Source organism: Dipodomys merriami, unplaced genomic scaffold (assembly GCF_024711535.1).
Source record: "Dipodomys merriami isolate MVZ:Mamm:240054 unplaced genomic scaffold, mDipMer1.0.p SCAF_214, whole genome shotgun sequence".
NCBI lineage: Eukaryota > Metazoa > Chordata > Mammalia > Rodentia > Heteromyidae > Dipodomys > Dipodomys merriami.
In genome coordinates this window covers 348,266-368,042 of record NW_027203538.1, presented here as the reverse complement: position 1 = coordinate 368,042, position 19,777 = coordinate 348,266, and positions in this window count along the sequence as shown.

The window sequence follows — 19,777 nt, the reverse complement described above, 5'->3', positions numbered from 1 at the left end:
AATTTTTGTTTTTGTTTTTGTTTTTTCAGTTTGATTGTTGAGAATAAGATCACTCACAAGGAGTTTGATAGGGATTAAGGTACTGAAGGATGGATGTGTTCACTGGAATTTCCAAAATGTGATGCAAGAGTAGTGTTGGTGAGTCTAACACTACTGTCTCAGAAACTACAAAGATTCAGTAGTACAAAGGAGGTAAGCCAGGAAGCATGGACTGTCCTAACAAGAGAAAGTTTGTAACAATTTCAAAATGTGATATTCACACCCCCCTCCAGAGTTAACTAAGGCAGATCTAAACTGAATAGATGAACTATGTTGCTTGTCACCAAGTCTAAATTTCTACTGTGTGTTTAATTCTGAAACCTCTACTGAAGATCAAGTAAGAACCCCAATCCAGTTCTGAGAGGCAGGGGTAAGAATTCTACTGTCCCTTTTGGAAGTGCTAAAAATAAATTCAGTTTATTAATCCTGATAGAATCTGAGGTCGTAATCCACAGTACTCTTCTGAGCCCAAGAAGACAGATGTTTTAATAAAAAGTCCAGAAAAAAAAGTAAAAAAAGTCCAGAAATAGACTTTTGGATTTGGCTCCACTGAATTATCCCTGTCTAACTATTTGGTGGTCATATTTTGTGAGAAGCTCAAGTCAGAAATATGGATATACACTAAGCTCCATGTAGTGACACAGCTACCCGGCCGCAGGTCAATTATTGCTTAGCCCTTAATGTGTCTCATTGGTTCATTTGTTTCTTTGTTACCAGTGATGCAGCACAAAACACTACTATTTCCTATATGCACTACAATAATCACTAATATGCCTTCAGACTTATTTAACACTACTTTATTAGAAAAATACAAAGAGGATTATGTGGCTCCCACTTAAAGCTCACCACTAGTTTTCTAATCATTAGCATTAAGTCTGAAGTTATAAATTTGTCTTAATAAAGCTGGTTTGCTCTCTCTCCTGCATCTCTTTTGTCTGCAACGCTATCTTGTCTCTATGTGCCAACAATGCTATACATAATTTTTGTTAATCAAATATTTTAGGTATCCTAGTTCAAAACTTCCATAAATGTCTCTCCAGAGGCAAGCATGATGGCTCATACCTGTAATGACAGACATTCTAGAGACAAAGACAGGATGAGTACAGTTAAAAGCAAGTTTAACCAGAAGAAAGTAGTGAGACATTATCTCAAGAAATAAATATGGGCATGGCAACCTAGACCTGTAATCCCAGCTACAAGATAGGTAGAAGTATAAGGATTGTGTTCAAATTAGGTCTGGAGGTAAACTACGTTTCTCTCTGTAACAAACAAGCAAAATGTTCTGAGGTCATGACTCAAGTAGTGGAGAGCATGTATCACAAGCATGAGGCTCTGAGTTCAAGACCACCAATGAGAAAAACAAACACAACAAAATGCATTTTCCTCTATCTTTCCTTTGTCATCCCCCTTCATCCATCCACCTTTTCATATCATTTCCAATATGGACTGACTATTTACAACTCTTTAAAATCCATACATTGAAGGCTTCACCCTTGATGTGATGGTTTTTACAGTTAGGCTTAGATGAGATCAAGCAGGTAGAGTTTAAAGATGGGATTAATGTTCTTGTAAGAAAACAGAGCCCAATGTGTCCCAAGCCTCTAATTCCAGCTATGCAAAGGCATAATCAGGAATATCACAGACCAAGACCAGCCCTGGGCAGAAACCAAGAGACACTATCTGAAAAATATCAGTAAAGCTCCTAAGCAAATAGTACTGGTAGTGTTTCTCAAGTGGTGTAGTAGTTGCCTCCTATGGATGAAAGAATGCACTGATAAGTGTATTAGAGAGTGCTAGAGAAACAGGGAAGAAAGTCCCAGATCAAACTGACATCACCATCTTGGCCTTCCTAGCTTCCATGTTAATGAGAAGATGATTCTGCCATTAAAATCACCAGCTTATGGCCTTTCCTAAAGAAGTCGAAACTCATCAGGACTGTTTGCCAAATTAGCTTTGGGGTGAATTGCTCTGATTTCCTCCTTTTCAATCTTTTTACATTTACAACTTTTTCTGTGGAAATTGTCTCTCTTTCTGAAATTTACAAATGTCTACAAGGACAGATCATGTCAGTCTTCTTCATTGTTGAAACTTAAGCTCCTAACACAGGTCACTTGACTTCAAAGAGAACTCTCCCTGCATGTTTAATCACTGAAAATTTACTTAGCCATTTACATAGCCAATTCAGCTCTTGATCACAGATTGCATTGAGCCCATAGTGGAAGAGGACTGGACTTGTTAAAGTACTTCTCAGCTATGGGGAGAAGAGATGTACACAAGCATGCATTTCATTAAACAGCAGTGTCCAGGAACCAGCATCATGTGGGAAGACTGGTGAAACATATTGGAATCCACAGCTAAATGAGTAGAAGGTGCATGGCTTTACAGAGTAATAAAACCCAAAGGATAAAATCTAAATCAGCACATGGTCTGTGATTATTTTTAAACCTAATTGGAAACTATGTATTTTGAAATGAGCCATCCAAGTAAAGAGTGAAATAAATAAAATCCAGATTTACAAGTTATTAAAATATGAATGATGGTGAGTAAATATATTTATAATACACAGGACATATGTGCAAATGGAACTGAATAAATTGAGAGGATGAGTGGAACTGAGAGATATGGGAGGGGGAAGGATGAAGGGTGACATTGACAAAGGTGCATTATACTTATAAGGTGGTGTCTTGAATCTTTTTTTTTTTTTTGTCTGTCGTGGGGCTTGAACTCTGGGCCTGGGCATTGTCCCTCAGCTCTTCAGCTCAAGGTGAGCGCTCTACCACTTGAGCTACAGGGCCACTTCCGGTTTTCTGGTGGTTTATTGGAGATAGGAGTCTCACGCTCTCTCCTGCCTGGGCTAGATTTGAACCGCGATCCTCAGATCTCAGCCTCCTGAGTAGCTAGGATTACAGGCGTGCGCCACCAACACCCGGCGTTGAATCTTAACCCCTTTGTACAACTAAAGAAATTTTTTAATTTAAAGTAAAATAAGTTAAATGAAATATGAATGATAAAATTATGGAAGAAAGAATATCTATTATCTGAAGACTTTGGAAGAGAGAAGAAAAATTGTTCAAATCAGAAAATCATTACTAAGGGAAGGTGGAGATGCTGCATTTTTGGAGATGGAAGAGAAGAAATTTGAAATCACATAGCTTCAAAGGGCAGTAAAACTCATGCTTACTTGATGCATAAACTGTTTTGTTAAATGACAATTCCTTTGTATAAAAATTTAAAGATAACAAAAATAAAAATAATATAAAGTAAATATGATGCTTAGGATGGATTCATAGGGCATAAATAACATTTTTAAACTTGGATGAGATGGTGCTTTTAGAAGACAAGTATATTTCCAACCTCATTCTTCAAGGAAATAGAAGAGGAAATCCAAAAATTCATATGGAACAATAAAAGAGCCCAAATAGCAAAAAAAACTCCTCAACGGAAAGATCACTGCTGGTGGAATATCAATACCAAATTTCAAACTCTACCATAAAGCCATAGTAATCAAAACAGCTTACTACTGGCATAAGAACAGACCTCAGGACCAATGGAATAGAATTGAAAACCCAGAAAGAACCTACAGACCTATAGCCACTTAATCTTCAATAAGGGAGCTAAAATAATAGAATGGAAGAAAGACAGCCTCTTCAGTAAATGGTGCTGGAAAAATTGGTTAACTACTTGGAGAAAACTAAAACTAGATCTTTATATATCATCCTGCACCAGAATCAATTCCACATGGATCAAAGACCTCAGAGTCAAAGCAGACACTCTGAAAACATTACAAGATGGAATAGGAGAAACCCTAGGTCTCATTGGCTCAGGCCAAAATATTTTTAATAGAGACCCGGAAACACAACAAATCAAGGAAAGGTTGGACAAATGGGATTGCATGAAGTTGCAGAGCTTCTGCATGGCAAAGGACATAGCTAGCAAGATCAATAGAAAGCCCACACATTGGGAGAAGATCTTCATTAGCCATACAACGGACAAGGGTCTCATATCTAAAATATACTTGGAACTCAAAAAATTAAATCCCCCAACAACAAATCCTTAAAGAAACAACCACCCAATAAATAAGTGGGCTAAAGACTTGAAGAGAAACTTCTCTGAAGAAGAAAGAAGGATGGCCAATAGACACATGAAGAAATGCTCAACCTCCCTAGCCATAAAAGAAATGCAAATCAAAACAACATTGAGATACCACCTCACCCCAGTTAGAATGGCTATAATCAAGAACTCTAATAACAACAGATGTTGGTGGGAGTGTAAACTTGGAAAGCAGTATGGAGGTTCCTGAGAATACTTCACATAGAACTCCCCTATGACCCAGCAATCCCACTTTTGGGAATTTACCCAAATGATTACAAACAAGACCACACTAAAGCTACCAGCAAAACTATGTTTATTGCAGCATTATTTACCATAGCTAAGATATGTAACCAACCTAGATACCCCTCAGTAGATGAATGGATCAAGAAAATGTGGTATATATACACAATGGAATTCTATGCCTCCATCAGAAAGAATGACATTTCCCCATTTGTTGGGAAATGGAAAGGCTTGGAAAAATTACATTAACTGAAGTAAGCCAAGCCCAAAGAAACATAGGTCCTATGGTTTCCCTTATTTGCAATATCTTGTATATGTTTGAGTCAAGCAGAAAAAGGTTAGATAATGTGATGTTAGGATAACGAACCCTTAGATATGTATTTAAATATTTTTTCCTTTCATGCATTTGTTTCTAACTCATTTATAAGATTATTTCTTTGTTGCTTTGTATGTCCCTCCCCCACAGTATAACCCCTGCTTCCACTATATTTGATGTCGGTATAATTTGTGGAGGAGATGGGGAAAAACAAGTCGTTTAAGGATACAGGTGGACCCGTTGCAACTATGAGAAGTACAAGTTGTCAAGTCAAAAACGAACTTTACAACTTTGGTATGGGGGGGAGCGGTTGGGTGGGGGAGCGGGGGTAGGCTGGGAAGGGATGTGAAAGGTAAACAAAGGAGGAGGCTGCAATGCTGGATAAGAAATGTACTCATTATCTTGTCCATGTAATTGTAACCCCTCTGTACAGTATGTCCATAAAAAATAAAAAAGAAAATAAAAAAAAGAAAAAAGAAGGCAAGTATATATTAGATGATGATTATTGTATGACATTATTTCAGGTATTTATAGAGTTCTTTAAAGAATTTTATTTTTACTCATACATTCTTGATTATCCAACTTAAGACGGTTTGGCAGGTGAGAAATAGAAATATTAGAACTGCCATACTAGTGGATATTTCATACCAAGTTGTAGGCTAGAATAGATAATTTTCTATTTCCATTCCAAATCATAAATATGATATAAGAAGCTTTCAGTAAATGGACACAAGTTTCCATAAATACATTGCTTAGTAAATAAGCTATTTCTTGGTCTTTTCTAGGATTTTATGTCCATTTTAAATTAGCTTTCTGCAAATCATTTGACATTATTCACAACTGCCAATGCAAATCACCATAGAGATTATGACACAGTATGTAAATATTTCAATAATTTGGGAAAGATAATTGTCCACAGAAGATCACCTCATCAAATATTTTCACATTAACTGCACTGGATGTTATGATCTGATAAGTATTTTAAAATGTGGAACTAGACACTTTTTTGTTGTTACTCAGAAATAATGTTTTTCCAATTAAAAAAGAAATCTCATGTTTGCTCAGGTGTGAAATTTTACTTAGTTTATGATTTCCTAAGTGTTCACAAATATTTTCTAGTGAAAAAATGCAGTCTCAAGTTCAGAGGTGTTAGAGATCAACTCTTTACCTAATCTGCTCATGTGTTGTACCTTATATAGGAAGTCACTAAATTATTCCCTTTGATCCTTAGACCAGACCAAACAGGAAACTACAGGATAGAAAGAAGCTAATAGGGATGCAGGTTGACCCATTTTAACAACAGGATGGACAAGACACTATGTTGAAAAACGAACTTGGGAGGCGGGGGAGTGTAGTTGTGGAGGTGGGAGGGAAGATGGTAGAGGAAAACCAAGGAGGAGGCAACAATGTTTGTTAAGAAATGGACTCATTACTTTGCTCATATAACTGTAACCCCTCTGTACAGTATTTTCACAATAAAAAACTTATGAAGAAAAGGAGCTAAACCAAGTTACGGACCCTGCAGTGTCTACCTGGAAGGTAGTGAGTGAAAAATCTTTACTGTGAGACACATTACAAGTTATTCTCTTAGAGAGAGTAGTAGCAACATTCATAATTGGAAATATAGTATCTTGTCCAAAACTCAAGATGGTAATAAACTCAAACTCTATGTATGACTCAATTTATACTAATTCTGAAGGTAATTTAATTAAAATTTTAAATTTTAACATTAAAATTAATTAAAATAATTAAATTAATTTTAACAAATTAAAATTAAATTGTTTTCCAAAAAGAATATTAAGTAATCTATACAATTTGAAATTTGTCATCTGACTTTTGACAAAGCTAGGAAGATCTCTGCACACACACACACACACACACACACACACACACACACACACAGAATCATGTCACTGATTTTTTTTTGGAAAACCAAAACACTTTGTTTATTGTCAAGTTGATGTACAGAGGGGTTACATAAGTCAGGTAATAAGTACATTCCTTGTCCAACTTGTTACTCCTTCCCTCATTTCTTTCCTAATTTCCTTTCCCCCCACCCCAATGTTAATGATTTTTGATATGTGTACTAGGGACTGTCAGGAATATTTAGAAAGCTAACTTAATGTTTGTAAAGGACCTGTATGTTTTCTTTGTAACTCTAAACATTTGTAAAAGCAAACAACCTAGAATATTTGAGATAGTTAAAACATCAAAATATTCTATTTTATTACTGTAAATTTTCCCCAAATGAATAAAAATATGCCTAGTTAATTATTTTTGTTATTTGAGAAAGAAGGGTTTCATTTTTACAAAGCTAAATTTTCAGATATCTTTGTCTAGGGCATTGCATTCTAATGTTAATATATTTCCTGTAGAGATGTATATCTAACCCCTGGAGTCAGTTCAATTAAGTCTTAATGCAAATTAATTTCTATTTATTGTTATTTTTGTATCCTACCACTATGATTGTTTTTAGCCCAATTATACTTTAAAGAGATAATATCATAGTTTCAATAATTCAATAAACAAACATGAAAAATAATGGAATGAAATCTCTCTGTTAAAAACAATACTTCTCATAAGCAGGTAGCATATTAACCCCTGTAAACAAGACCCTAAACCTAATCTGATTATCAATTATTTGTTTTTTTAATAAAGAAATTATATTCTCATTCATATTACAAATGAAGATTTAATTTACATTTAAGTATGACTTCTACCCAAGAATTTATGTATTTAAGAATTACATTAACCAGAACCCTTTATATTTTTAATATTTTTATTTTAAAACTTTGAATTCTTTTAAAAGTTCATAACTGGAATTTGTGAAAATAGTAATATAGTTTCATAAAAATTATTTCATATTTTAAAACTTAATATTGTTTCATATTTTAACTGAAGTCTGTGAATATATATAAGTATAAGTATATTGATATAAATATATTATATATAATACGTATACCATATGTCTAATATATAGTTTCTCTCTATACATATATATATTTAGACATATAAATCACCAATTCAGTGAAATAATTAAGATTATCAATATATTAAATGGTAAAATATACTTTTATAATATATACATGTTAAAAACCATAGCTGAAGATAAATTCTTTGCATTTGGTGCTTTTTTGGCAAAAATCTTAAGTGTAATTATCTAGAAAAATGCTATCAATCAATTTTAGTATTGTAATTTCATTGTACTTTGTTAGTATAGTGTTTCTCTCTCTCTCTTTCTCTCATTCTCTTTCTCTCCTTTCTTGTTTTGTTTTTGAAGCCTTTTATCTCTTTGTGTCAGGTTTGTTTGGTTTACTTGCTCTACTGGTGAGCTACCTACCACCTGAGCAATGCCTCTAGCTTTCCTTTTTCCAGGTAATTTTATCTTTTTTTTTCTTTTTTGGTACTGGGGATTGAACCCAGGACGTTGCGCTTGCTAGCCAAGCGCTTTGCCACTGAGCTACATCCCAGCCCCAGGTAATTTTAGACACAGAGTCTTATAGACTTTTCTTCCTTGGTTGCCTTCAAACTACAAAGTTCTGATTCTCATTCTCCTCAGTAGGTAGAGCTACTGTTACTAGGAAACGACTAGCTTTTTTAAAGATAGTGATAAATTAAAAGTAAGTTGGCCACAGTATATTATTTTATTATTTTAGTTTTAAAGTGAATTTTTCCTATTGATGTAATACCACATATTAACATTTTAAATTTTGTTTTAAAAACTTTAATTTTGTTTATATGTTAGCACTGTATTTATGACTATTTTATTTTTTTATTTTGTTTTTTTACAGAATTAAGTTCAGTATTTTTTTAACTGTGAAAATACTGTACAGAGGGGTTACAATTACATGGTCAAGATAATGAGTACATTTCTTATCAAGCATTGTAGCCTCCTCCTTTGTTTCCCCTTCCCATCCCTTCCCATCCTCCCCTCCCTCCACCCAATCCTCCCCCCCCACTCTCCTCCCCATGCACCAAAGTTGTAAAGTTCGTTTTCAACATAACTACTTGCACATCTCATTTTTGCAATGGGTCCACCTGTATCCCTATTCAAACGATTTGGTTTTCCCGTTCCCCTCCACAAATTATACCAACATCAAATACAGTGAAAGCAGCGGTTATACTGTGGGGGAGGGACATACAAAGCAACAAAGAAATAATCTTATAAATGTGTTAGAAACAATCATATGAAAGAAAAATATACATTTGAATACATATCCTAGGGTTCATTTCCCTAGCATCAACTTATCTGATCTTTTCTGCTTGACTCAGACATTTACTAGATATTGTAAATAAGGGAAACTATGGGATCTATATTTCTTTGGGCCTGGCTTACTTCACTTAATATAATTTTTCCAAGCCTTTCCATTTCTTAATAAATAGGGCAATGTTATTCTTTCTGATGGAGGGATAGAATTCCATTGTGTATATATATACCACCATTTCTTGATCCATTCATCTACTGAGGGACTTCTGGGTTGGTTCCATATCTTAGCTATAGTAAATAATGCTGCTGTAAACATAGTTGTGCTGGTAGCTTTAGTGTGGTCTTGTTTGTAAACATTTGTATTTATAACTTTATGCCACTTCAATCAACATGAACTCAGCAGTTCCAAGGTCTTGGTACTAGTTCATATTTGATATTTATCCAGGCTCCCAAAAAACTAAAGACTAATTTTTTGAAGTCTTTTGTAAATATAGTGCAGACACAGATAGATCATTATTTGCCTTTTGTTTCTTTTAATTTCCAAAGATTTTTCAAGGGGGATAACAATTTAACATGTTCACATAAGTGTCCAGTGCTTCTTGACCAAATCACCCTTTACCTTTTCCTTCATTCTCCTCCATCCCATCATTTCCTGCCTCCAACCTCAATTCACATTTCCCACTTCCTTAATCCCATTGAGTATTCTGGCTGCATTTATCCCATATTTCCGTATTCATTCTGCCACTATCAACCCACAATCCTAGTCAATCTTGATTTGATTTTCTGATATTCGTTTTATTGAAGGGCATTCCTGGATACTTGAGTCAACATATGTACACGCATCGGCCTCTGCGTGTGTTTTCAAGGGAAGTTGTATTTGATTTCTTAAATCCACATATGGGAGAAAATATGGGCCCCTTATCTTCTGAGGATATTTTCCATATTTACCAATTTCTTAATACTTCATGTTTTCTGGTAGCTGCATAATATTTCAAAAATGCAAATATCTTTGATTCATTCATCTGTTTGGGTAATCTGAGTTACTTCCATATGCCACTGTTACGGCCTGAGACACCATTAACATGTCTGTCTTTGTTGTATACTAGGATCTGGTCTTTTGTATAAATGCCCCAGAATCATAGTTCTGGATCATAGGGAAGCTCAATGTTTTGTTTTTTGAAGAATCTCCATACTGATTTTCATAGTGGTTATAATAGCTTACACTTCCACCAACATTGCATTAAGGTACCTCCTTCTCCCATCCTTCACATTTGTTGCTATTCATGACATTACTCATATAAATATCAACAAAACGTAAACTCCTATAAATATAAACTTGCATAAATTCAAAAATATAAATTCCTTATATGAATATAAATATATTCTCCCCAAACTGGGAGAATGTCTTTTAAAAATCACTTTGTCTTTTTACATGCATACTCTTACACATATTAAGATAGCATATTGGATGTGAAGGGTAAACCAAAGTAGGAGGCTGCAATGCTTGGTAAGAAATGTACGCATTATCCTGCCCATGTAATTGTAACCCCTCTGTACAGTATGTTCACAAATAAAATTAAATTAAATTAAAAAAAGATAGCATATCAAAGAAGGTTTCAAGAAAGGATTTGTTAGTCATATTTCCATTATTTTGATTTATATACATGAAATCAATATAATAAAAAATTTAACAAAATTATGCAGCAAATACATGTAAGCTTAGAATGATCCATTTTTGAGGAAATTCGGTGGTTGGGGGTTGGAGAACCTAGAAACTATCAATGAAATCAATTCTATTCAACTACCTGAGTCAATTTCCCCATTTGAATCAGTACTAAAACCATTGTAGGGTGGAAGAAGGGATGGAAGGTTCCCATGACAGAAATCCGTTTTACAACTGCAAAACAAGAAGCTTAAAACAGGGCAAAAGGGAATACAAGTGCTTTTTTAAAAGTAAAATTGCACAAAAGAAATTTTCACAGAAAGAAACCACAGAAGACCATCCAAAAGGAAGATCAAAGTAAAACATAAAGAGGATTTTAAATTTCCACTAGAGGCCACTATCAGCTGAGCAATAGATTAAGGGAGAAAAGCTTCTTTCCAATTTATTTTTGTTAATATATATTAACTGTAGAAAGATATTTTATTGATACTTCCATACATGCCTATACTATATTGCAATCTTATTTACCCATAACCCTCTATTTCACTCTTCACTTTTCTCCTCAAACTTTTCCTTAACAGTTGATTTTTTTAAGAATACAGAAGGAATTGAAAACATAATAGGTTTGACTCTGCTCTCCCACACTTACATGATTAAGTTCTACTTTTGAAGGTTTAAAAATCATTATTACATTTTTCACCTAGTTCTACCTTTACTATTATATCAAATTCTTTTCCACAAATCTAATGTGCAGTTCTATTACTTCTTTGACAGGTTACCTGATTTTCAATGTGTTTTCAAAACATCCACAACAGAAAGATTAGTATTTGATTCTGATTCTGAAACAGATGCAATGTGGTAATCCCAGGATTGAATCTGAGACAATCTCCAAAGCTTCTGGCAAATAAAATTAAAAAAAGAAAGAAAGAAAAAAATGTGAGCTTCTAACATCCTAAAGAAGGCAGACATAAGATTCAGATGTAGAGAAAAATATTTTTTATTGTGAAAATACCGTATAGAAGGGTTACGTAATTACATGGGCAAGATAATGAGTACATTTCTTATCAAGCGTTGTTGCCTCCTCCTGTTGTTTGGTCAAGTTAACAAAGAAGGCAATCATATGCTCCTTAAATATTGATAACTTTAAAAATGATGTGACTGGGCTGGGAATGTGGCTCACTGGTAAAATGCTTACCTTGTATGCATGAGATCCTGGGTAAGATTCTTCAGTACCACATACACAGGAAAAGTCAGAAATGTGCTATGGATCAAGTGATAGAGCACTAGCCTTGAACAAAAAGAAGCTCAAGGACAGTTCCCAGGCCCAGAGATCAACCCCCAGGACTGGCAATAATAATAATAATAATAATAATAATAATAATAATAATAATAATAATAATAATAATAAGTAAATAAAAATGCTGTGTCTTCTGTAGTTCCTCATAAATGTTGTACTTTTTAAAATTTAGTTAACCAGAAATGAGAAAAATAGAGCTGGTGTCATTATTATAGTTGGTTTCAAAATATACCATGAAATTATAATAATCAAACCAACACAGTACTAAGATATAGACCTGCACAGAATAGAAAAGCTGAAAATTAAATCCAGATAATTAAATCTCACATACTTTTTGTAGATATGTGAAGAAAATACACTAGAAAAACTCTTCTACAAGTTATACTGGACAAAATAAATATTTATATGCACAATGTTGGAACTAGATCCTATTTTTCAAACAAATAATGAACTCAAAATGAATCAAGGACTTAAAAATAAAAGGATAAACATGTTAAGATAACAGGTTTTAAGAAGGTTTTTTTATAGGATTTCAAGAGCACATCCATCATAGTCTAAATTCTATATTATATTCGTATTTATTATATGAATTATATAAATGAAGAAATTTCATCACAGTAAAGAAAAAATTAACAAAGTGAGGAATAAAACCTGTAGAAGAATCTGAAATTTCCAGACACAGAAATGATAATATTTGAAGAACTATAAACACTACATATAATGTGATCATTAAATATTATATATCTACATTGTATCACGACAAAAAAGTCACCTATATAAGAACAAATAATACATGCCACTTAAGTACAATCTAAAAGAATACAAAAATGTTTAGAAATGTTAAGTAATGTTTCATACTAGTGCTGTATCAAAGCATTGTTCAGCAGCAATCGATGAAATATCATAGTGTAACAGTACAATTCACTTCTCTGCATTCTTTGTTTCTGGGTAATCAAGACAGCGCAATGTTGGACAGATGTCATCATGTACTCATGGGCACCAGAGGAAAATGAAATGAAGTGAAATGTTTAGGTCACTGAGTAAAGTGGCTTGCAAAGATGTCAGAGACAAAGCTAAATTCCTATGACTGAACAAAAATACCAGGTAATGAAACACCCAAAAAGGCATGCGTGGGAAAATATGCAGGGGCCTTTTTGGCTCTGAGTTCTCTCTGTGAGACCCTGGTGCATTTAGACTTTTATTTCATGGTATTTAAATTGGTAAATAAAAGAAATATCCATTCTTCATTACTTTAGGATAAGACAGATATTGATTAATTAATATGAATCTGCATTGTGCTTTGCATTTAAAGGAAAAACAAAATGAAGTAAAAATGTGTGAAAGCAGTTGTATTATCTGAAGTAATCTTCCTATGTATCTTTTTAATATGCATCTCTATTTATTTAAAAAATGTAGTCAATTACTTCTTCCTGCCAGAAAGTGAATATCTAATTATATCTACTCAAGTAAAAAATACTAAAAGTGAATTTTTCAAAGGATATTTTGAAACACACACACACACACAAACACACATACACACATATACACACACAAAATAATCCTTTTACTACCTGACACTCTCATGTGATTTGATTGATATAACACTAAAAGAAATTCAGAGTTCAGAAAGGAATATTATTCTTTTAATAATTTGTACAATTATTCTAAGAAGGGTGGTTCACACATGTACCCCTCTCCATGGAAGAGAAAAAGATCAGGACGATTGGGGGTTTGATTCCAGCCAAGACAAAAGTTGGTGACAGCTACCATAAAGCTAGATGTGATGCTGTAAGTGCATAATGTGCATAATCCAGGACAAAAGCATAAACCCTACCAGAAAAAGGAAAGGAAAGCAAAAGACATGATGGTATAACTCATGTGGCTCAGTACGGTTCAAGCAGAGTACCTACTAATAAACTCCTGCCTAGCAAGCTCAGTGCATTAAGTTCAAGTCTTAGTACTGTCAGAAAATAGTAAAATTTATATTCATTATGAAAGTTTTATAAAATACCGAGAAAAACTCATGTTGTTAGCCTCATTTTCATTGTTATTGTAGGCCAACATTTGCATGAGTCATTCTGTTCATTTATTTAATTAATTAATTAATTTATTTATTGTCGGCGATGGGGTCTGAACTCTGGTTCTGGGTGCTGTACCTCAGCTCTTCAGCTCAAGGCTAGCATTCTACCACTTAAGTCACAGTACCACTCCCTGCTTTTTCTGCTTATATGGTGCTGAGAAATCAAACACAGAGCCTCATGCATGGCAGGCAAGCACTCTACCACTGAACCACCTTCCCAGGACTGTTCATTTGTTTTTTTTCTCTCTGTATCAAAATTCCACTAAAATAATATTTAACATGAATTTAAAGTTTGTTTTTTTTTCTTTTTTTCCCGAGAAGTAGTGGGGTTTGATATCAGGACCTCATGCTAGCTTAATTGGTGCTTAACCAGGTCAATCACAACTCTCCAGTCTTTTTTTTTCCTTAATGTGGGAGTAATAGAATGTTTTTATGAGATAAATGAATGTCATTAATTATACATGAATCTTATGTTTTATTATGTTTTTCTACAACTTTTTCAAGTGGAGTCTTTCCCTGTTTCTATTATTCAAGAAAATATTATGCTTCTAGTATCTTTAGAATTTTCAATATTTTTTACCCGATATTTTAAAAATAACATTCTACATGAATATAGCATGTCCATATTAAAGTTCCATCAAGATAAAATATAGGTGGAAGAAAATACAAAGGAAACAAAAAAAATCATATGGTACATTTAAAACAACAACAAGAAGGAGGGAAAGGGGGATAACAAAATATTGAAATAAAGACACAAGATGACCCGTTGCAGCAATGATAGGCACAAGACAGCATATTGGAACTCAACTTTATAACTCTGGCCAGGGAACAGGGGAATAGGGGGAGGGGGAGTTGGGATGAGGGGGAGAAAAGGGATAGTGGGAGAACAACAAGGGAAGGGGTAACAATGCTCCACAAGTTATGTACTCATTACCTTACTCATATAACTGTAACCACTTTGTACAGCTTTACAATAAAAACAATTTTTAAAAAGTTCCATCAGTCATTTATAATATTCTTTACTTTCTGTTTGTCATGTTTACTCCTTTTAAAAATATGTGTGTGGTTTCCTCCTTTAACCAGCATTCACTAGATATTTACACTTTAATTTCAAACTTAGATGAAATACTTCTTGAGTGAACCAAAGAATCATATTAACAGGTTGGAATACTTTTATGCATTATTTAAATCCTGATTGTAATTTCTTAAAAAATTCAGTTTGGCATAACTTAATCTTTGAAAGTAAAGGCTATAACCTTAAAGGTTAGGGTACTAAATAACAGCTTTGGAAAATTGCAGCTGACTTAATAATAAATCTTGAAAATGACATATCTATGTATTTCTACAACACCAATGAAAGAAGCTGAAGAATTAAAGCTGAATTTGATTTGTATATTGCATCAGGGGAATTTTTTTGATAAGTTAAATGTATACAATGTAGCAGAATTTCGGAAAATATATGTTTCTCACTTAGTTTCAGGTGAAATCATCAAAAGAATCGTAGAAAAATAGGCACTTGAATAGTTTTGCCCTTTCAAAATCTTTGCTTAAAATAATTGTTTAAATTAAGGCAGAAGACATCATGAAAACACACAAATTATTACATGTCTTAAATTACATTTAAATCTTCCAATGAAGGATGAATTATAAGGCCATCTGTTTCATGTATCCCATGAGCAATTCCCAAAGCAAGGAAAAGACATGCAATGTTTACCTTTAACTGTAAGTGTCCAAAACGATGGAAAATGATCCTTCAGATACCAATCAGGAAGAACACATTGCATTTGATGACTTTCCTGTAACATACCAGTACTATAAAATGGAGTAACAAACACCTTTAAGGTCTGCTTCTAATCTGACTACAGTAGACATCTATAATTTTATAAAAAAATGATTGCTGATTGTTTGACTTTGTGACACTAGAAATGTATGCACATTGATGTGAGAAGGCTGAACTCTTTAGAACTTCTTATGATTTGGTCTCATTTTTATCACTATTACTAGATGTTTAAACAGGTGGTAGGATTTATGAGGAGATCACTAAATTTCTCAATTCTACTGGTGTTCACATCAGGGGAACATGCCAGGATTATAGCTACACTTGCTTACAAAACACACAGCTCACCCAAGTTGTCATGTCCAAAACGAACTTTACAACTTTGATGGGGGGGTGGGGGGAAGATAAGGTGGGAGGGGAGGCTAGGAAGGGATGGGAAGGGGAAACAAAGGAAGAGGCTACAATGCTTGATAAGAAATGTACTCATTATCTTGCCCATGTAATTGTAACCCCTCTGTACAGTTTTTTTCACAATAAAAAAATCTCTATAAGCAACATTCTGATATAAATGGAACAAGAGAATAACAATTACTATGATAAACAACAACAACATTTTCTCTGGCAGTGTGGATATAAAGCTTCCACAATTACTGTTGTAAAACAAATTAACGGATCTACTTAGGAAAAAATGGGGATTGACATTTGCTTGATTATTTAGTAAATGAAATATTTGTCTAAATGGATTAGATGATAAATTCAACTAAAATTATTCAAATTATTTTTGCACAGTGCTTGTAGTCTATCATTACTGAATAAACTTGAGATGACATTATATAAATATAACTTATCAAAGAAAATTCCCTATGCAATATACAAATTCAGATTTAATTCTTTTGCCAGATAGCTTCTGTTCTTCGGTTTCACTCTTTCATTGGTGGTGTAGATATTTCATTTTCAAGATTTATTTTTAAGCTAATTGCAATTTTTAAAAACCATTATTTAATACCTAAAGCTTCAAGCCTATAGACATGACTTTCAAAGATTAAAATGAGCCAAATTGATTCTTAAGAAATAGCAACCAAAATTTCAAGAATGCATACAAAATTTCCAAATGGATAATAGTATTCTTAGGTTCACTCAAAAAAATATTTCCTCCGACTTAGAGAGTAAAATGTGAACATCTGGTTTATGACGCTTAGAGGAGGGAACCACAAAGATTGTCTTCGGATTATGAGGGGTATGTTACACATTGGCACTGTTCTAATTCATTATTTTGTGCTTTTATTTTTTAATATTTTTATTAAGATTAAGTGATTACATAAATTTCACAGTAGCACTGTTCAAATTTAAAAGCTCATTGATATATTTATAAATGTTCACGGTTGAAGCTTCTATATTTTTACAGTTCTAAGAGTGATCTGTTTTTAAGATGCATATAGGTTTAGAGTAGTTATTTGATGTTGGTATAATTTGGGGAGGGGAGGGGACAAAACAAATTGTTTGAATAGCGATACATTTGGACCCATTGCAAAAATGAGACGTAGAAGAAGTTATGTCAAAAAACGAACATTACAACTTTATCCGAGGTCGGGGGAGGGGTGGGGGTGGGGGAATGGGGTTAGGGGGTGGGGAGTTTGGGGCGGGCGGAAGATGGAAGGGGAAACAAAGGAGGAGATAACTACGCTTGATAAGAAATGTACTCATGGGATGTGTCTGGTGCTATTACTAAGATTAGCATAAACATACAAATTTCTCAGGTAAGAAATTAATTGTGAAATGAAGGTTATTTTATTGTTTTTGCCTTGTTAGTGATTCTTGAAGAATCCCAAGGTGTTATATTTTGGTACAACTGAATTAATTCTTGTCAAATTTGTATATTTTATCTGGAAGGATGGCTCCGAGGGTAAAACACATGCTTAGCAAGTGTGAAGTCCTGAATTCAAAGCCAATGTCATCCAAAACAAATCAAAACCAAAGTGTAATTTGTACATTTGAAACATAGATGTTTTCCTTGGCTAGAGCACATCTTATTGTTTTAGCACCATGACTGAATATCCATGCTGCGTTGTAAAAAATAATCTATCCAAAACAACCTATGAGTCAGCCCAGATGCCCATCAGCAGTTGAATGGATGTAGAATATGTAATACACACAAAGCTTTTACGTACATGTGTTTGAGTGTGAAAATTAGGTAGTACAACCATTGTTTTCTACAATTAATATACACCAGCATTATTGCTTTTCAAAAGCAATGAACTGTAACCCTGGGTGCCTCTTTCTGGGTGCTCTATTAGATTGTTCTATATGCTTGTTGATTGTCAACACACTGCTCCTTTTTCTACTGTAACTATACAGTAAGAGTGGAAAGAAGCTTTTGTGTTCTGTTTTTGTTCTTAACTGTTTCCAAGGTTTTTCTAGACGCTTTCTCTTATGAATCATAGAAGCAGGTTGGCACTATGTACCAAAATGCATGCTGGGATTTTGATTGTCCCAAAACTGAATCTATAAATCATGTCACTAAGAAATACTATATTTACAAAGTATTTAAGTTTACATGTCCACTTTTTAAAATAATACAAATGTCCTTTATCGGATATTTTCGCTTGACATATATGACATATATACAATGTATATGATTTTTGTTGTTATGGTAAGTGGCATATTTTACTTTTTTTTACATTCCTATTGTATATTGATGGCAGGTGAGAAGCAATTCTCTTTGCCATACCATCATGTATTCTATAAATGTATTTGACTTGATTATTGATTCCAAATATTTTAAAGCTCCAAAAAGCATTCCAACCTATATTTTAATTCCCTGTGAACATTTTCTGACATTATACAACTAAATTGAAAGCATTAATTTTTCACTCGAATTTTCCAGGACAAAAAATTTTATAAAACATAAAAAGACAGAAAAGAGGGCCAAGGAAAAGCTTCTAAAACTAAATATGGTCTCAGTATTAATGAATAAATAGAGAAATGACCTCAAAGACTTTAATTAAGTAATCAGAGCAGAAGATAAAAGGTGCAAAAAAGAAAAATTGACAGACTTTAGCTAGAATTACACTCTGCTAAGAAACTGGGCAGATAGATTCTGGGTAGTGGTAGTAATTGGAAGGAAGGGATTATAGATGAATCTGCATGTTTTTTACTGTTCTGTATGTCACTCATCCATGAAAGAAAGCTTAAAATTGATGACATAAGAAGTCAGGCTAGTGCTGGCATCAGATTCCGTGATAATATGTTCCTCCTATCAGTAGATTCTTTCACAAAGTTCACTATTTTCAAAGGCATTTCAAATATCTGACATATAATTGTAATTCTGATGACTTGATGCCCAATTAAGTAGCCAATCAAAGTGTTTGGACTGATGAGTTTCTGAGAAGTACTGTAACAGGTGCACCCAAAGCTAGCCAATGGCCTTTCACCTCTACAATGTTAGAGTCAATGCCACTGAATCCAGTGTTCACATGAGTCATGGAAAATGAAACTGTTGCTTTGCCAACTGACAGGGTTTGGTCAAATCTGGCTGTTCATATGATCCTGAATGGTACATGCTTGACAACCTGCAAGAGGAAACAATGGCTAAGATCATTGTATGTTGAGACTGAAAGACATATCCTATTTTAATTGGTAGACTTTTTCAGAATCCATTAATATCTTTACAAAATGTGTGAACATATAGCCAGTTTAAATGCATTTCTGTCTTAATGGTTTTGTGTTTATCTTTTTGGCTGTTTACTCTTTGTTTTTATCTTGTAAGGATATAGTTTTACCACCGGCTACTCTTAGATTTTTGTTTTTATTATTGACATGGCCCTTATCTTCAACATAATATAAACTGAATTTCTGACAGCATTTATAGTTTTCCTATATTTCACCTTTGACAGGATAATATTCTGAAATCTCTCATTCTACAAATTGGAACTTGAAAATCTTACTAGAATTAGATTTGAAAAATCTGTTGTCACCACCTACAAGAAACGACAATAAATTATTCCTGTTCCTCTACCGAAACCAAAATATTTTGTCTTTATTTTTTAATACAAAAAATAACATGGAA